The sequence below is a fragment of the Panthera onca genome, chromosome A3 (genome assembly GCF_046562875.1).
Source record: "Panthera onca isolate mPanOnc1 chromosome A3, mPanOnc1 haplotype 2, whole genome shotgun sequence".
In the NCBI taxonomy this organism is placed as follows: domain Eukaryota; kingdom Metazoa; phylum Chordata; class Mammalia; order Carnivora; family Felidae; genus Panthera; species Panthera onca.
In genome coordinates, this window is record NC_138341.1 from 107,034,974 (window position 1) to 107,051,842 (window position 16,869).

Below are 16,869 nucleotides of genomic sequence, written 5' to 3' on the forward strand. Positions count from 1 at the left end.
CAGACTCTTAAATATGGAGAACTGGTGCTTCACAGAGGGGAGGGATGGGTAAATAGCTAAAAGGGATTAAGAGTCCACTTATCTTGATGATCACTGAATAAGTTTGAATCATTGTACACCTGAAACTAATATAACGCTATATATTAATTATATCTGAATAAAAACATGTAAGAATAAATAATCTGGGTCATTATAATGATCAATATAAATTCAGTTAAGGTAGTAAACCCTGTAATCATAGTAATATAATAAATAGTTCACATATAGAGATTATAATCTTTTTATTTCTTTGGTGCTGCATATATTCTATTCAAGGAGCTTCTGATTGTAATAACTGTTTTTTTTTTTTTAAGCAGCTTTCTATGTGCCAGTACTCTTCCATAGTCTTCACATAAAACACAGAAAGGTTAGGTACTTGTTCAAAGTCTCATAAATAATGATGGATAAAGCTATTTGCATTCCATCTGCAGTAATCTGATTCCCGAAAAAGATCTAAAGTACGATCACCAGTGTAGTGAGGCCTTTGGGGGAAAAGTCTGCTTCATTCTACTAGTTTGGGAAGGCCACAGCCACTCAACTTCTTTCCGGAACCAGTGGAATGTGATTTAATTAATTTCTTTAAGTTGGAAAGGAATGCTGGGGCTGAGCTAGGCTGGGGTTGGGGCTAGGATGAAGAGGAAAGTGAAGGCAGGTTCTCATCATTCGTACTGATAGGAAGAAAAGATGGAAATATCCGGGTGCTGGATAATCCTGATAGGAGAAAGGCCCTAGAATAGAATAATAAACATAGAGGACTTCTGTCTAAATCAATTAGAGCAATGGCTCTCAAATGTAATTCCAGACCAGCAGCATCAGCATCACCTGGTAACTTGCAGGAGTGCAAATTCCCATGCACAACACCAGACACACTGAGTCAGAAACTCTGGGCATCAGGTCCAGAAATCTGTTTTAACAAGCCTTCCAGGTGATTCTGATTCACTCTAAAGTTTGAGAAAAACTGATTAGAGAAAGAAAGGAGAGACAAAGTGGTGAGTCTTTAAATTGTTCTGGTAAGTAGGGATATGCTTTATTTCCACCTGTGACCCACTGAGTCAGAGTGAGGACTAACTGGCCAGGTGCAATGATGTCACCCAATTGACCAATGGCTCCAGACATTCCTGTGCTCCTTAAACACAGTTTCCAAACACAGGTCCCTTTCTTCTCCCCCATCTTCCGTTATACAAACTGCCACCTTGTAAAGTACAGCAAACAACAAGGGGGATATGTAACACTGTCAGGAATTAAACCCAAGAAGTTAAAAGCCATCTTTTTCCGTGAAGTCATTATGCACTTGCCTCATTTCCTGCTGACTTTCTCTCTCCGGAATAGGAACCAGGAAATCTTTGAGGCAGGTGCAGTTATAACAGATGTTACAAAGCCTGAGACAGCTCATTGCTTCCCCTGTTTGTTGTTAACTGAATAGTTCCTTCACAGAAATCACCTTGGTTCCTCACAGAAAAATATCCCTTTCCTACCTACTACAGTGTATTTCTCCAGGTAACTGTACTTTCTTCTGGCATCCCACACAACTTCTTTGTGGATCATGGGCTGTTAGGTGGATGTTAATGTTTGTCGTGCTATTTCTTCCAGCTCTCATAAAATGGCCTTGACTAGGTATCAGCCTCATCGATGCAAAATTTCAATGATCCAGGAAAGAATGTCTGATAAGTACCATGCATTAACCAGATGGTTTTCCTTTCAACTTCGTATCATAAACAGACAAAAGAAAAGGAAACATTTTCTGGAATGTAACTTTTTAGAAGGCACCCTAGGAGTTGATAGGCAGAAACAAAGAAGGCAGAGCAGAACTACTGTTCAGCATGGACTCTACCCACCAGCCTGACTCAGCTACCTAATGGCTATGCAAACTAGGCCAAGTTACCTCACCTCTCTTTTTCTGCAAGCTCTTAGTTCACAGGGTTGTCAAGGGGATTAAAACTGTTAAATTTTAAAAAGCTCTTACAAGAGTATCTGGAAAGTATTAATCACTTCTTAAGTGGCTGCTATTTTCTTTTTATTATGACTATTGACCACAAGAAATATGTCCAAAGAATGACCCAGTTCCATCCACCATCTTGTATTTACCAGGACAGGAAAATAAGCTAGTCTAGAGAACGAGAAGCTCACATTTAATAGCTCCCCTTTGGAGCCAAGAAATAACCTTCCCGTGCTGCCCATTTATCCTGTTAATTAAGTTTTCATACACATTTCTTAACTCCTCACCTGGATTAGCTGATCCTTGAGAGCAGGTGCTCTGCATTAGTACTCTTTGTACAAACCTGAATACTAAGCACAGCAACTTTCGTAGCATACTAGACTTAATTTTCAGAAAGACATTTTCCAGCCAACCAGAAAGAATAATTACCCCTAAATCCTCACTCATCCTGGCATACTGAGGTTTTACTTTTGTTTAGGCTCTTTCTCAGGACACACCCTTGGTGCTACAAATGATGCTCACTGTCTACACTGCTTGCTTTGGTGTTTTGATCTTCAAAATTACTTCCAGGTCAAACAACTAAGTGATAAAATACTTACAGTCTTCTTCTGGAGACACTATTCTAAATAAGTCCATAATTCTTAATAAGTCCATAAGCCCATGACATAGTGCTTGCCCCCCTTCCTCCCCAAATACTATAAGACTACCAGACTTAAACATTATGAAGAGATTGCTGGAGCAGTACATGGTCCAGCGTGGAGTGCTGTGGTCATCTGGAAAATGAGAGCCCAAAGTGGGCAGTAACCATCAGAAAAGACATCATGAAACAGTTGGGAACTGAGCTGGATTTTCTACACTAAAAAGCCCGAAATTCCCCCATGTGTCTGAGGAGCATTATTTCACATCACATAGCACAGCCTCCCATGTCCAGGCTGGTTACAACAGACATTCTTAACAGGAAAAAAAAATCCAGAAAGGTCTCATGTAACAATGACCAATAAAAACATATCAGCTAGTGTTAAATGCCATAACTGATTCTTAATTAAATAAACCCAGTTAGTACAAAGAGCTTTAATGTCATCTTCTCACCAAATCACATAGCCTCAACTGTCCATAAAGGGATTTCACCTTTATAAAGCTTTATATTGAGGCTGCTACATTTGAAAATGCAAAGACTTTTTTTAATGTTGTAAGCTCTGTGAAATCAGGTATTCTATTACTCTGGCATTTTGCATATAAAGCTCTATGTTAATCAGCTTATCATAATAAACTTAAAGGCCTGTTGGAAATTGATGTGATCCTAAACCACTCATTTAAGCACCTGAAGAGGTGGGGCTCTATCTCATTTACCATTTTCTGACAGCACTGCCCCATATCAGGCACTTACTATATATATAGTTTTTTGGGTTTTACTTATAACTTGTACTTCACTATCAATAATAAAAGGTAATGAGAATATCTAATACCAACCAAACATATTTGATAACAAAAGTTCAAGCTAGCCAGCCAAAACAATATTGATCATCATGATTATAATCCTACCAGTTTATAGCTCAGACTATGGTTTGAAAAATGCCTAAGTCTTAAAAATTGAGAATAAACTGAGGGTTGATGGGGGTGGGAGGGAGGGGTGGGTGGGTGATGGGCATTGAGGAGGGCACCTGTTGGGATGAGCTCTGGGTGTTGTATGGAAACCAATTTGACAATAAATTTCATATTAAAAAAAAAAAAGAAAAGAAAAATGCCCAAGTATTTTCTCACCTGTGCCAGGATCCCCAAAGGCAAGTTCAGATGTTCTCTGATGTTCTCAGATGTTCTCTGATGTTCTCAGATGTTCTCTCTTTTACTTCAGATAAAATTTTGTCTTCTTTTGTAGTAGAAATCTATCAGAAACAGAATTTGAGACCACCATCATGTCTCTGTTATATTGTGTGTGTGTGTATGTGTGTGTGTGTCTGTGTTATGTCTTAAAATGACAATTTGGTGACTTCCAAACCTGACTTATAGAATTCCATGCAGAGCTTACAGTATGAAAAGTTTAGTCATTTGGGTCTCCACCACTCACCTTCAACTGAATTGGAACTTCTAAAGGTTAAGGCAGACAGATAAAATACAAGACATCCAGTGAGATCTGAATTTCAAATAAACAACAAATAATTCTTTTAAACCAGGTACACCTCCTGCCATATTTGGGACATACTTAGGATAAAAATTATTCATTGTTTATCTGAAATTCAAATTTAACTGGCATCTCAGTTTTCTGGGGTGTTTTTTGGGGGGGGTCTTTTCTTCTTTTTAGTAAATCTGGGACTCCTACCAAGGGTAGCAAAAAGGAATCTGTATCATCTATAGTTTCCAAGGTAGTTCTGTTCAAATTGGTCTTTTATTTTTCTCAAGTTTTTTTTCCTTTGTTTATTCTTCTTTTTCAAATCCACACTTTAGACTTAGAATGAAGAGCTATCACACAAGGTACATATTTTTTAAAGTTGGGGAGTTGAGTATTATGTAAGAAACATTACCATAAATTTATTCATGATTCAAGGGAAGCATTTGAATTTTTTTTCATAAAATGTTTGTTTCAAATGTCTTATTATTTAGATGTCACTTAACTTACACAGATTGTAGCCACCATTTTATTTTTATTCAAAAATATTTCCACACTATGTCTATTGTTATATGAAAGCCATGGCCACCCAGTTTGGGTTTTTTACATGCTATTAAACACGCAGCTAAGAAAATAGGATAAAAAAACACACAGAAGGGGGGCGCCTGGGCAACTCAATCAGTTAAGCATCTGACTTTGACTCAGATCATGATATCAAGGTTTGTGGGTTTGGGCCCTGCATGGGACTCTGCTGACAGCTCAGAGCCTAGAGCCTGCTTCGGATTCTTGGATTCTTTGTCTCCCTCTCTCTCTGCCCTTCCGCCGCTTATGCTTTCGCGCTCGCTCTCTCAATCTCTCTCTCTCTCTCTCTCTCTCTAAATAAACTTGAACATGCGCGTGTGCGCGCACACACACACACACACACACTGAAGGAGGGAGTCTTTCCACCAAGATAAAGTTCTACATTTTCTCCAGTGGAAGTATCCCAATTCAAGTTTTATAATATGGATTCAGAATGAGGAAAGTGATAACTAGTGCTTCTTTGAAAATTACCCTAATGGAGAAAAAAGCAGGGAGGAACAAATGGCCTATTAAGGCGAGTGCAGTCAGATCTCAGGGAAGGAATTCATTAATCCCTGTGGCTTGTAATAGGGAGTTAGGACCCAGAGTGTGAAAGTGTCAGAGCAGCACCATGAAATCGTAGAAGGACTCAGTAGGTGCAGAGAATCAAGATTGTATATAAGCAGTTGCTGGGAACCCAGGGTCTGGGAAACACCACACATTCCAACACAAATCCCTGAGCCCAGGTACCATGGGAACAGCTGATCCTCCACAAACATTTGTTGATACGTGGAGATGAGATGGGTCCTGACATGCTGTCTGGATATTATGAGCAAGGTAAAGGGTAACCAAGGGGACCAGACTGATAGCATGGAGCTGCAAAAATCCCAGCTGTGAATTCAAAAGGGGTGCCTGAGCTTGAATATTCCTTTTGCCCCCAGCTAATATGTGTACTGACCTCTGCTAAGGAGCTTGGAAATATTTCTAAGTAATTTGGTTCCCATAAATAGAATGCCCTCTTCAGGTGTTATGTGAGGAGGAACTAAAAATAATTAGTGCAAATGATCCTGAGACTCTCCACCACCTGAAAGAGGAGAGGGAAAGGGAGAGAGAGAGAGAGAGAGAGAGAGAGAGAGAAGAGGAATAAACTCAGATGCCTTTAAAATAAGAAAGTGATCTCTACTGGGAGACGCTGGTAGGAAGTTTTCCTGGAAAAGTTTCTAATAAACCAGACCATTCAGGCACATTCCTCACTGCTCATTAAAAAATGTAATACATAATTATTAACTTCATTTAGTATGATCTGTAAGTGGTTGCTTGAGGAAATGTGTTGCAATTTGTTTTATATACCTGGCTTGGAATATTATGAAACATACATTAAAAAAATAGATACATTTAAAATGCATACTTCCCTCTTTCTGGCTTCTGAATTCAGTATCAAACTGAAATTCAATGAGGGGCAAATTTCATTTAAATTTGGCAAAAGACAGCTTTGGTTCAGGCCAAAGGGAAAAATGTATAAACAAGTAATAAAATCAGACTTCCTGAAGTGTTGAGTTGTGAAACTTTTGATGTAGAAAAATACTGGGTATTTATTGGGAGTTTCAGTGATGCCCTCTAAGTACTGTGTGAAGTACAAACAGGAGGCAGAAATGGAAATCTTATGGAAAACAGAAGGAAAAAGCTCAAGTCCCCTTCATTTTTCCCTCTTTCAGGAATAACCAGTAAGTCAGCCAGCCATGGGTTGTCTCAGCCATGCTTTGGTTCCAAAATCCTTAGGGAAATATACTGGATAGAAAAGCCATCATTTCAAGGTCACAGTATTTCAGTGACAAAAGGTGACCACAGTGACACACAATCATGAACAACTGGCCTTTGATCCATCTCACATGTTGGGTTCAAAGGTACTTATTTTGTGATATGTACGTGGATACAAACTTTTGGGATGTCATTTGAGTTCAGATGGTTCTTCAGGGCCAAATGTTCTCTTTCTCCCTTTTTACTTTCCCATCCTTTATAATTTCCTTTCTGGACAAATACTTTATAAGCTATCATGTTTTCTCTCAAATTACTAAAATCAGAATTGAAAGCAAGGACAGTACTACCAAATCTATAGAAATGAAAACAGTATAAGAGAGTACTATGAAAAACTGTAGGCTAATGCATTGGGTAACCTAGATGAAATGGATAAATTCCTAGAAATATACCAAGACTGAATAGAAATAGAAATAGAAAATAAGAATAGACTCATGGTTAGTTAGGAGATTGAATCAATAATCAAGAATCTCTCAACAAAGAAAAGATCTAGACTTGATGGTTTCATTAGTGAATTTTACTTAACATTTATGTAAAGAAGAACTAACACCAATCCCTCCTCAGTCTTTTCCAGACCTTGAGCAGAAGGGATGGATCCCTAACTCACTCTGTGAGGCTAGCATTGCCCTAATACCAAAGGCACACAAAGACAGTACAAGGAAAGAAAACGGAAGACCAATATATATTATAAATATTGATGTAAAAAATCCTCAACCAAATACTATAACACTTAATGTGACAGCATATGAAAGCAATTATACACCAGGACAATGTGGAATCTATTGCTGGAATGTAAGGAAGATTCAACATACAAAAATAAATCAATGTAATATATAACATTAATAGAATGTAGGAAAAACACTGTAATATCATCTCAGTAGATACAGAAAAAGCAATTGACAAAATTCAATACCTTTTTTATGATTTAAAAAAAGCTCAGCAAATTAGGAATAGAAAGAGACTATCTCAACATAATACAGGTAATTTCTGAAAAACTCACAGCTAACGTTATATTTAATGTTGAAGGACTAAAAGCTTTTCCTCTAACATAAGGGAGAAAATAAAAACATAGATGTCTCCTTTTATCACTTCTAGTTAAATGAGTATTGGAGGTACTAACCAGAATAATTAGTCAAGGAAAAGGAATAAATGACATTCAAACTGGAAAGGGAGAAGTAAAATTATCTCTGTTCACAGATGACATGATTTTCTATGTAGAAAAAAACACACATGCAGCACACACAGCTGTTAGAATGAATAAACAAATTCAGCAAGGTAGCAGGATTCAAGATCAACAAAAAAAAAATCAGTTGCATTTTTATATTGATGAACAATCTGAACAATCAGAAAAGAAATGATGAATAATCTGAAAAGAAAATTAAGAAAACCATTTATAAAGCATCAAAAAGAATAAACTACTTAGGAATCAACCTACTAAGGAGGTGAAAGACTTACATGCAGAAAACTATAAAACACTGTTGAAATAAATTAACGAAGACATAAATAAATGAATAGACATCCCATGTTCATGGATTAAAAGACTTACTGTTATTAGAATGCCAGTACTACACAAAGAAATCTGCAGATTCAATTCCATACCTATGAAAAGCTCAACAATAATTTATTGGCATAAATAGAAAAACCCATCCTAAAATTCATATGGAATCTCAAGAGATCCTCTAATAGCCAAAACAATCGTGTAAAAGAACAAAGTTGCAGAACTGACACTTAGTGATTTCAAAATTTACTATAAACCTACAATAATCAAAACAGTGCATAATCAAAACTTGCATAAAGGAAGACATATGACCAATGGAAAAGAATAGAGAACCCATAAATAAACTTTTGCTTATATGATCAAATAATTTTCAGCAAGAGTGCCAAGACCATTTAATGGGGGGAAAGGACTCTTTCCAACAGTAGTCTTCGGAAAACTGGATGTCTACATGTAAAAGAACAAAGTTGGATCCTTACCTTACATCATATAAAAAAAATAACTGAAAATGGATCAAAGACCAAAAAGTGAAGTCTAAAACTATACCACTTTTAGAAGAACTGGGAAAGCTTCATGACAAAGTATGTGGCAATGATTTTTTGGCTGTGATACCAGAGCACAGGCAACAAAGGAAAAGTAATAGATAAATGACACTTCATCAAAATTAACAACTTTGCATCAAAGGACATTGTCAACAGCTTAAAAAGACAACTCTCACAATGGGAGAGAATATTTGCAAATCACCTATCTCATGAGGACTTAATATCCATAATGTATATAAAACTCTTAAAACTCAACAACGAAAAAGCAAACAACTTAATTGAAAAAAATGGGTACAAACATGAATAGACATTTCTTCAAAGAAGCCATACAAATGGCCAATAGGTACATAAAAGGATCCTCAACATCACTAATTATTAAGGAAGTGCATATTAAACCCATAATCAGATACCATTTCACACCCATTTAACATGGTTATTATAAAACAAAACAAAACAAAAAACAGAAAACGTGGATGGATGGCATGGATGTGAAGAAATGGAAACCTTTGTACATTTTTGGCAGGAAGGTAAAACTGTAGAAATAGTATGTAGAAACAACCACTGTAGAAATGGTATAGCAGTTCTTCAAAAAATTAAACATAGAAATGCCATTTGACCCAGCAATTCCATCCTGGATATATACACAAAAGAATTGCCAGAAGATACTCAAATATTTGCACACCAATGTTCATAACAGTATTATTCATAATAGCCTTAAAATGGAAACTACCCTAATGTCTATCAACAGATAAATGGATAAACAAAATGTATTATATCCCTACAATAAAACATTACTGATCCTTAAAAAGAAAGTGAATTCTGATACATGCTACAATACAAATAAACCTTGAAGACACTGCACGAAGTAAAATAAGCCAGACACAAAAGAACAAACACTGTATGATTCCACTTATAGGAGATACCTAAAGTAGTCAAATTCATAGAGAGAGAAAGTATAATGAAGGCTACCAGGGGCTGGAAGGAGGGAAGAATGGGGAGTTATTGTTTAATGGATACAGAGTTTCAGTATGGAATGATGCAAAATTCCAGAGATGGATAGTGGTGATGGTTGCACAATAATGTGAATATACCTAATGTCAATGAACTGTGCAGCATTTAAAAATGGCTAATATAGTAAATTTTATATTACCTATATTTTACTATAATGTTTTAAAGCCTAAAAAGGCAAATGAAGGGTAAATTGGAGATTATATTCTGACAAAGGAGTCGCCAGTAACATAGGTAGATAGGCACACACTCATCTAAATGTGGTAACATAAAATTGCACATGCCCACCCCTCAAAATTTTATGCACATAGGGTAACAACAAGGAATGCAAGAATTGTGGGAAATGGAAAGGAAAGGGGAGGAAATTGGGAAGGAATCCTCAGGGAAAGTACAGCTAGAAAATCAGTTTGGGACCAGCTTTTGACAAGCCTTGAATGTCTCACTAAGAATTTTGGATTTCATCCTTAAGGCAATGAAAAGTTACCAGCTCTTTCAGCAAAAGAATGGCTTGACCAGACAAATGTCAGGAATAAAAAACTCTTATGAAAACATGGGGCAAGGGGCTAAACTGAATTCAGGAAACCAATTATGCAGAGAGGGAAAGGGAAATATAAATTTATGAGTGGGCAATTAAATGTATGTATGGAAATTGATTTTCTCAAAATAACTAGTGAGTTAAATCTTTCCTTTCTGGTATTTTTTTTAACCTAGAAGAGAAAATACCCACAAGTCTGAGGTTTGGGCTTTAAGCATAATCATTCTTCCTAGCCATCACAGGGGCATGGCCATTTCTAATGTTAAGATATGACTAATAAGGCTATGATTTCACTCCTCTGAACAGAGGAGATCAAGAAAGACAACAAATACATCTGCTCTTACCCCAAATGAAAGATATTCTTACGATAGTCTTTTATGTCATGCCAACAAATTAAAAGAAGAAAAAATGAAAATATATAAACATATATATACATATAAGAGTTAAAAATATGTCCTTAAATCCTTTTGCAAAATATAATCTTGGATCCATGATAATTATATTTAAATGGAAAACAAGACACTCAAGAAAAGATCAGGCTTAAGGCTCCTGAATATTCTGATCCTTTTCTTATATTTTTATTTTCACTTGTTGAGACCACAGGTTGTTTCTTAATAGTTGCTTATCCCCAATTTCCCCTTATTCAATCTGTGCTTTTCTTGACACAATGGCCTAACACTATGTTAGAGGGTTACAGCATCATGAAGACACTGATTGGGTCTATGATGTCAGAAGTATTCTCTTGCCACTGAGGGCAGACTTGAATTACAGCTGGGCTCAGAGCATGTCTCCCGTGGCCCTTTCCTAACTCATGTTAGCAGAGAGGAATGGCTCCTTGCCACATTTCCATACATCTGCATAGGAGCTTGGCAGCACCTATTACCTATCCCAGATCTTGGCCAATTCTTACCACAGACAAGTGATAATGTATTTGGTTTTGAGAGGATGCGTACTGCTGCTCTGCCCATGAGGAACCAGACCATCATCAAACCCCTAATGTTTCCAGCCTCCATGAAGTCACATCATCAGGCCACTGTTTTATCACATGTATCCTTTCTTCCTAAGTTATTTTCATGTCATTTTTATGACATGAAACAAACCTATGGGAGAAATAAAATCAGAAGACTTGTTGCTCTTAGAGAACTTTCTGATGGTGGTAATAGTCTCCATCTTGATAGAGGTGTGGGTTACACAGTTGTTTGCATTTATCAGAATTCAGCAAAATACACTAGGGATTCCATTCCACTGCATTGCATTTCAAATTTATCTCAAAAGAAATATCAAAATCTACTTAATGATATGCTTGCTAAAGTGTTTAATGAAAAATATCCGAATGTCTGCATAAAGCAATTTACTTTGAAATATGTAAACCAATGCTATGGGTTAATGAAAGAATAGAGGTAGTAATAAATGGATAGATACATGAGAAAGCAATATAACAAAATAATATTTGTAGAATTTAGGTGGTAGGTATATAGGTATTTACTATAAAATACATTCAAATTGTCTGTATCTAAAAATGTTGGAGAAGAAGATATTGTCACTCATTTTACTTTTCAACAAATAGAGGGGTGTTGGGTGGCTCAGCTGGTTAACTGGCCGACTCTTGATCTCAGCTCAGGTCATGATCTCACGGGTGAGTTCAAGCCCTGCATGGGGCTCTGTGCTATCAATGTAGAGCCTGCTTGGGATTCTTTCTCTCTCCTCTCTCTCTCTCTGTCCCTCCCCTGCTCATGCATACTCTCTCTCTCAGAAAAAATAAACTTAAAAAAATAGAGATTCATTTGTGTTAATAACCATTCTCTTTTTATAACACCAATGCTTCTGGAAAAGTTAAGAGCTTTAACTTTGTTTTGTCTCCTAATAAGCAGGACAGTTTAGAATAGAACCAGAAGTTTAATTGTTGTTGTTGATAGTGGTGGTGGTGGTGGGAAAGATGTTGGTGGCAGTGTTGACCTTGGTGGTGAATCATTGTGTTTAGATGACGTGGATCTTTGGGCAAGGTCAAAAAAAGTGTAAGTCAGTACTAGAAATCTGAGAACTCATAAAGCAAGATGGAAAAATTCCCCAAATCAATTTCACCCATGTAAAAATTTGCCTTAGGTTGGTCCTACTCATGGAAAAGGAGAGTGAGGGACTCAATGAAGGTTTGTGAATGAAAGAATTAATTCAAAGTTTCAAGAAAAAATTAGTAGAAATTCAATAAACATTTTCCATTGAAGAGTGGATAGGTTAATGAATGACAAACGGATGTTAGGAGTTAATGAAAACAGGAAATATCCACTGAAATATTGGGATTTTAGAAGAAAGCCTATACATTTATAACCAATTCTCTTCTAGTATCATAGAAAAGACTCTCTCATTTGTCCAGTTACACCTGCCACTGGTGCCCTTAAGAAGTGCAAACACTAATGCCTCTAGGAAGGTGTCTAGTTAACTTGGATGGGCAGTGGGCCTGTGGAAGACAAGGGCCAAACATGACCCTCAGAACTGAGAGTCTGTTCCCTGACACAGAACACAATGCTGACTGTTACCATCGTGGGCCCTCCAGGTCTCACCCTCAGTGGGAAATGCTTGTTTTGTAACTTTCTCCTCACATCTCCAAGTTCTCATTCTTCATTTGTTGACCATCTCCATGAAATGAATCCTCATCTCAGTTGTCTTTTTAAAGCATTAATTTAGAAAATGGTCTCAACTCTTTGCCTTCTAAAAATGTGCCCAAGCTCTCACACTCTTAGCAACTGGGTCCTTACCATCCACTCTATGCTAACTCTTTAGAACTTGATGACTGGTCCCACTTCTCCACCTACACTTTCTCACTGTTGTCTAAGTCTGTGTCATCCAACTCAGCAGCCATAAACCACAGGGAGCCACTAGCACTTGAAATAGGGTTCATTTGAATTGAGATGTGTTGTGAGTGTAAAATACATGCTGGACCTCAAAGGCAGTGTGAAATCAAGAATGTAAAATGTAAGTTTTTTTTTTTAATGTTTATTTATTTTTGAGACAGAGAGAGACAGAGTGCAAGTGGGGGAGGGGCAGAGAGAGAGGGAGACACAGAATCCGAAACAGGCTCCAGGCTCTGAGCGGTCAGCACAGAGCCCGACGCGGGGCTGGAACCCACGGACTGTGAGATCATGACCCGAGCCGAAGTCGGATGCTCAACCGACTGAGCCACCCAGGAGCCCCCAAAATGTAAGTTTTTATACTGATTACATGTTAAATCATTCTTGTGATATGTTGGGTTAAATGAAAAAAAAATAATTTATTTTGAGAGAGACAGAGTAAATGGGGGAGAGACAGAGAGAGAGGGAGAGAGAGAAACCCAAGCAGGCTCCAAACTGTCAGCACAGAGCCTAGTATGGGCTCAAATTCACAAACCATGAGATCACGACCTGAGCCAAAACCAAGAATTGGACACTCAACTGACTGAGCCACCCAGGTGCCCCTAAATGAAATTTATTTTAAACCTAACTTTACCTGTGTCTTTTTGATGTGGTTATGAGGAAATTTAAAATCACATGTTGGGCTCACATATTGAACAATATGATGTACCAAAGGTCTTTTCTCAGCCATTTTCTTTCTTGGCCTTCCTGCAGGATCTGACACTCTTAATGGCTCTCCAGTACCCTCCTGCCTTCCTTGAAATTCTGTCTCTGTTTTCTTGTTTGCTGCAAAGACCTACTCCTGTCTCCTTTCTTACCTTCTTGTCATCCCTTAAATCACAGCTGCTAGGAAATGGCAGTGGGAACCATACAGCAGTATCTCTCCAGAGCTGAAACGCTCGAATATTGTGTTGTATTACTAGTCATGTTGGAAGTAACCCACACCAAAGGAAAAGAGAAAGAAACCTTGTTACAGGTAAATTATCTAAGTTGCAAAAAAGACAAGTAATAGCAAGAAGTGGAAGAAAACATAGAATGGGGTTTCTGTATTTCATATATACCCCCATGTTCCCTGCACAGAGAGTACCATGGGCTCATCCATCTTGGTGAAATGTTCTTCTATTTCCACTTTCCAATGGTCCACGATGCTATCTCTTCTACCAAAGCCTTTCCTTTTTCCTCCACACCAAGTGTGGAAGATCCTGCTCCAGATGTCAATGACTGAAGGGTACATTTTCTTTCACTTTAAAGACGTGTGTGTGTGTGTGTGTGTGTGTGTGTGTGTGTGTGTGTGTGTTTCTTAGCTTATGAAATTGAAAGTTCTTGGAGAGCAAGAGCCAAATCTTATCACCAGCCTCCAGGAGATGAGTAATCAAGAAGCTAGTGACCAAGAACCTCCCAGGCAGAAAGAGAAGAGAGAACAGCAAATTAATGTTATTCACATCATTTGCCCTCTCCATATTGATTCCCTCTCTCTTGCTCCCTTCCTCTAAATACACACATAACCCCCACATATGTATCTACATCTGTCTATATAGATAGATTGATAGGTAGATAGATATTGATAGGTATCTCAAGACCAGGACTAGGATGATATAGATGAGACATCTAAGGGCCAAAATTTAAGGCAGTATCCTCAGGGCATACAAAGGGATCTAGTCCCAGACTTATCCCTACATATCTATATCTGTGTATCTCTCTCTGTCTCTTTCTGGTGTACCGTTTACTGGATATATGCATTCCTATGCAAATTACTTCGCCTCTCTACGTCGTCATTGGAGAAGTAATAGTACCTAACTCACAGTGTTGTTGTTCGGATTCAATGAATTATTGTACATAACATACAAAAAAACATTGCTGAACATATGTTCTCAATACATTTCACTATTATTAATAATCATTATTACAATAACATCAAATTTGATTTACTTAAACTAGCCAAGTTTTAAGTTGAAGCACCTGGAGTTAGGTGGCCCAAAATTAGTCTAGAAAATAGAGTGTGTTTATGCCACTTCTGTCCTTGCAGCAGTGAAAATTGGATTATACACTCTTTGAATACAGAACAAAACAAACTTAGTTCAAAAATAAAGTGTTTTATTTTGAAAATGGTAAAATCAAACTGGAAAAGTCTAATTAGTCCCATCTGCACTTATTCCCCTCTATTATTTATAATATAGGCCATAGACTTTTTTTCTTTAACAGTGATCAAATATTACAGGACCTCACAAGAGCTTAAGTGCTGAACTTTAATTTTAAGTCTGGTATTTTTTTCATGAGTATGGGAAGAATTGGGCAGAGAAATGCACTTTCAGCTGTGTGGAGGGCAATGAGGTCTGCTGACTTTATTTTCACTATTAAAACTTGTATAAAAATAACATTATTATGGCACAGTGAAACCCCCTACAATATGTCGAAATGACTAAGAAAAGAAAATAGAAGGAGGAAAACTTTAAGTGGGCTTGATTTTGAAAGCCAAATATTTTTAGAAAAATGTAATGAAACCTGCTTATGACTTTCTTACTTTCAACATTTCCCTACATCAAATGTTTATCTTTCAAAGGCCTGGTTTAGAACACACACACACACACACACACACACACACACACATGCAGTAATGCTTTTTAACATTCCCTTTCCTGGTCTTGGGGAGGATATTATAAGGGATATGCCCTAACATTAAAACAAACAAATAACCTACCAATGGGAAAAATAGCACCTCATTTCTTAAAGGACTTAACCTAACCAAAATTGGGCTTCCCTGGGGTCTGCTTTGCCCTGTTAGACCTATTCCAGCAGGAAATGGCACGTACAGGAACTTCAAAGTATTGCAGCACTTACTCTTTGGATTGCTGTTGTTGGGACCTAAAGAAAAACTGTTTAGGAAATGAAATTCCCCATAGCCCCATTGTAGCCAGACTCCTAGAACATTCTCCATAAACCAGCAAAGGTTCCTTGGGCAAAGGTGCTTATGCCTTGCCTGATAGCTCTGATTCTAGATACTCCCAAGTGCTGAGCTTGCCTAGATCATGAATGAGCACCTACAGGCAGAGTTATCTACTAAGGCTTAAAAATATATTGAAATACAAATTAGTGAAAGCCAAGGCACTCAAAGAGAGGTGTGCACCCTTAAGTAACAAAAACACCCACCAATTAATACCGACTCATTTCAGACAATGAGCTGAAAGAACGCCTGGCGCTTGGCAGTAGGGTGTTACAGCAACAGTGGTAAGAAAGCCAGGAAATATATAATTAACGTTCACCACTTTCCCAAATACTCAACTCCAGTTTTCCTGTAAGCTATGTCCCAGGTAATCAGCAGATGGCGCTGTTCCCTGAGGCTCAGAGCTTGTCAAGAGTAGCCAGTTTCTTAATACTGGATTGTGTTTCACAAGGCATATAGGTAGAGTGTAAGAGGCAATAAGTCACCTTCCCTAAATGCTGGAAACCCCAGATTTATTTGCCATTAAGAACTGGCCAGGCAGTTTTGTTAACTGAAAGAGGAGAAGTCCTGATAAATCTATGCTATGAAAAGCTTATCACTTGTCTGTGTTTAAATTGGCTTTCTCTTTTGACCTATGTTTTTAATATGGTTTCCAAATATACATTTGTTTTTCAGCCATTTGGTGCTTTCATACAGCTCTGTGCTACTACTGGTGATAAGGCAAACCAAACTTGGTTTCCAGGGGAGGTCTGAGGTGAATAGACTTTTGATGTCACACACATGTGGAAGATGACTTTTGATTTAGTACTGACACTTGTTGCTAATTCAAGAATATAGCTTTGAAAGTTTTTAACCACCTATTCCAGAATGGGAAGCAGTGTTTCCCATCAGAAACACCTGAGAAAGTATCTTAAAGTGACAGATTTCCAAGATTTACCTCAAATCTGTTGCATCCAAAAATTTGGGGGTATGAATCTGGAACTTGTATTTTTTAATCTCCTCATGTAG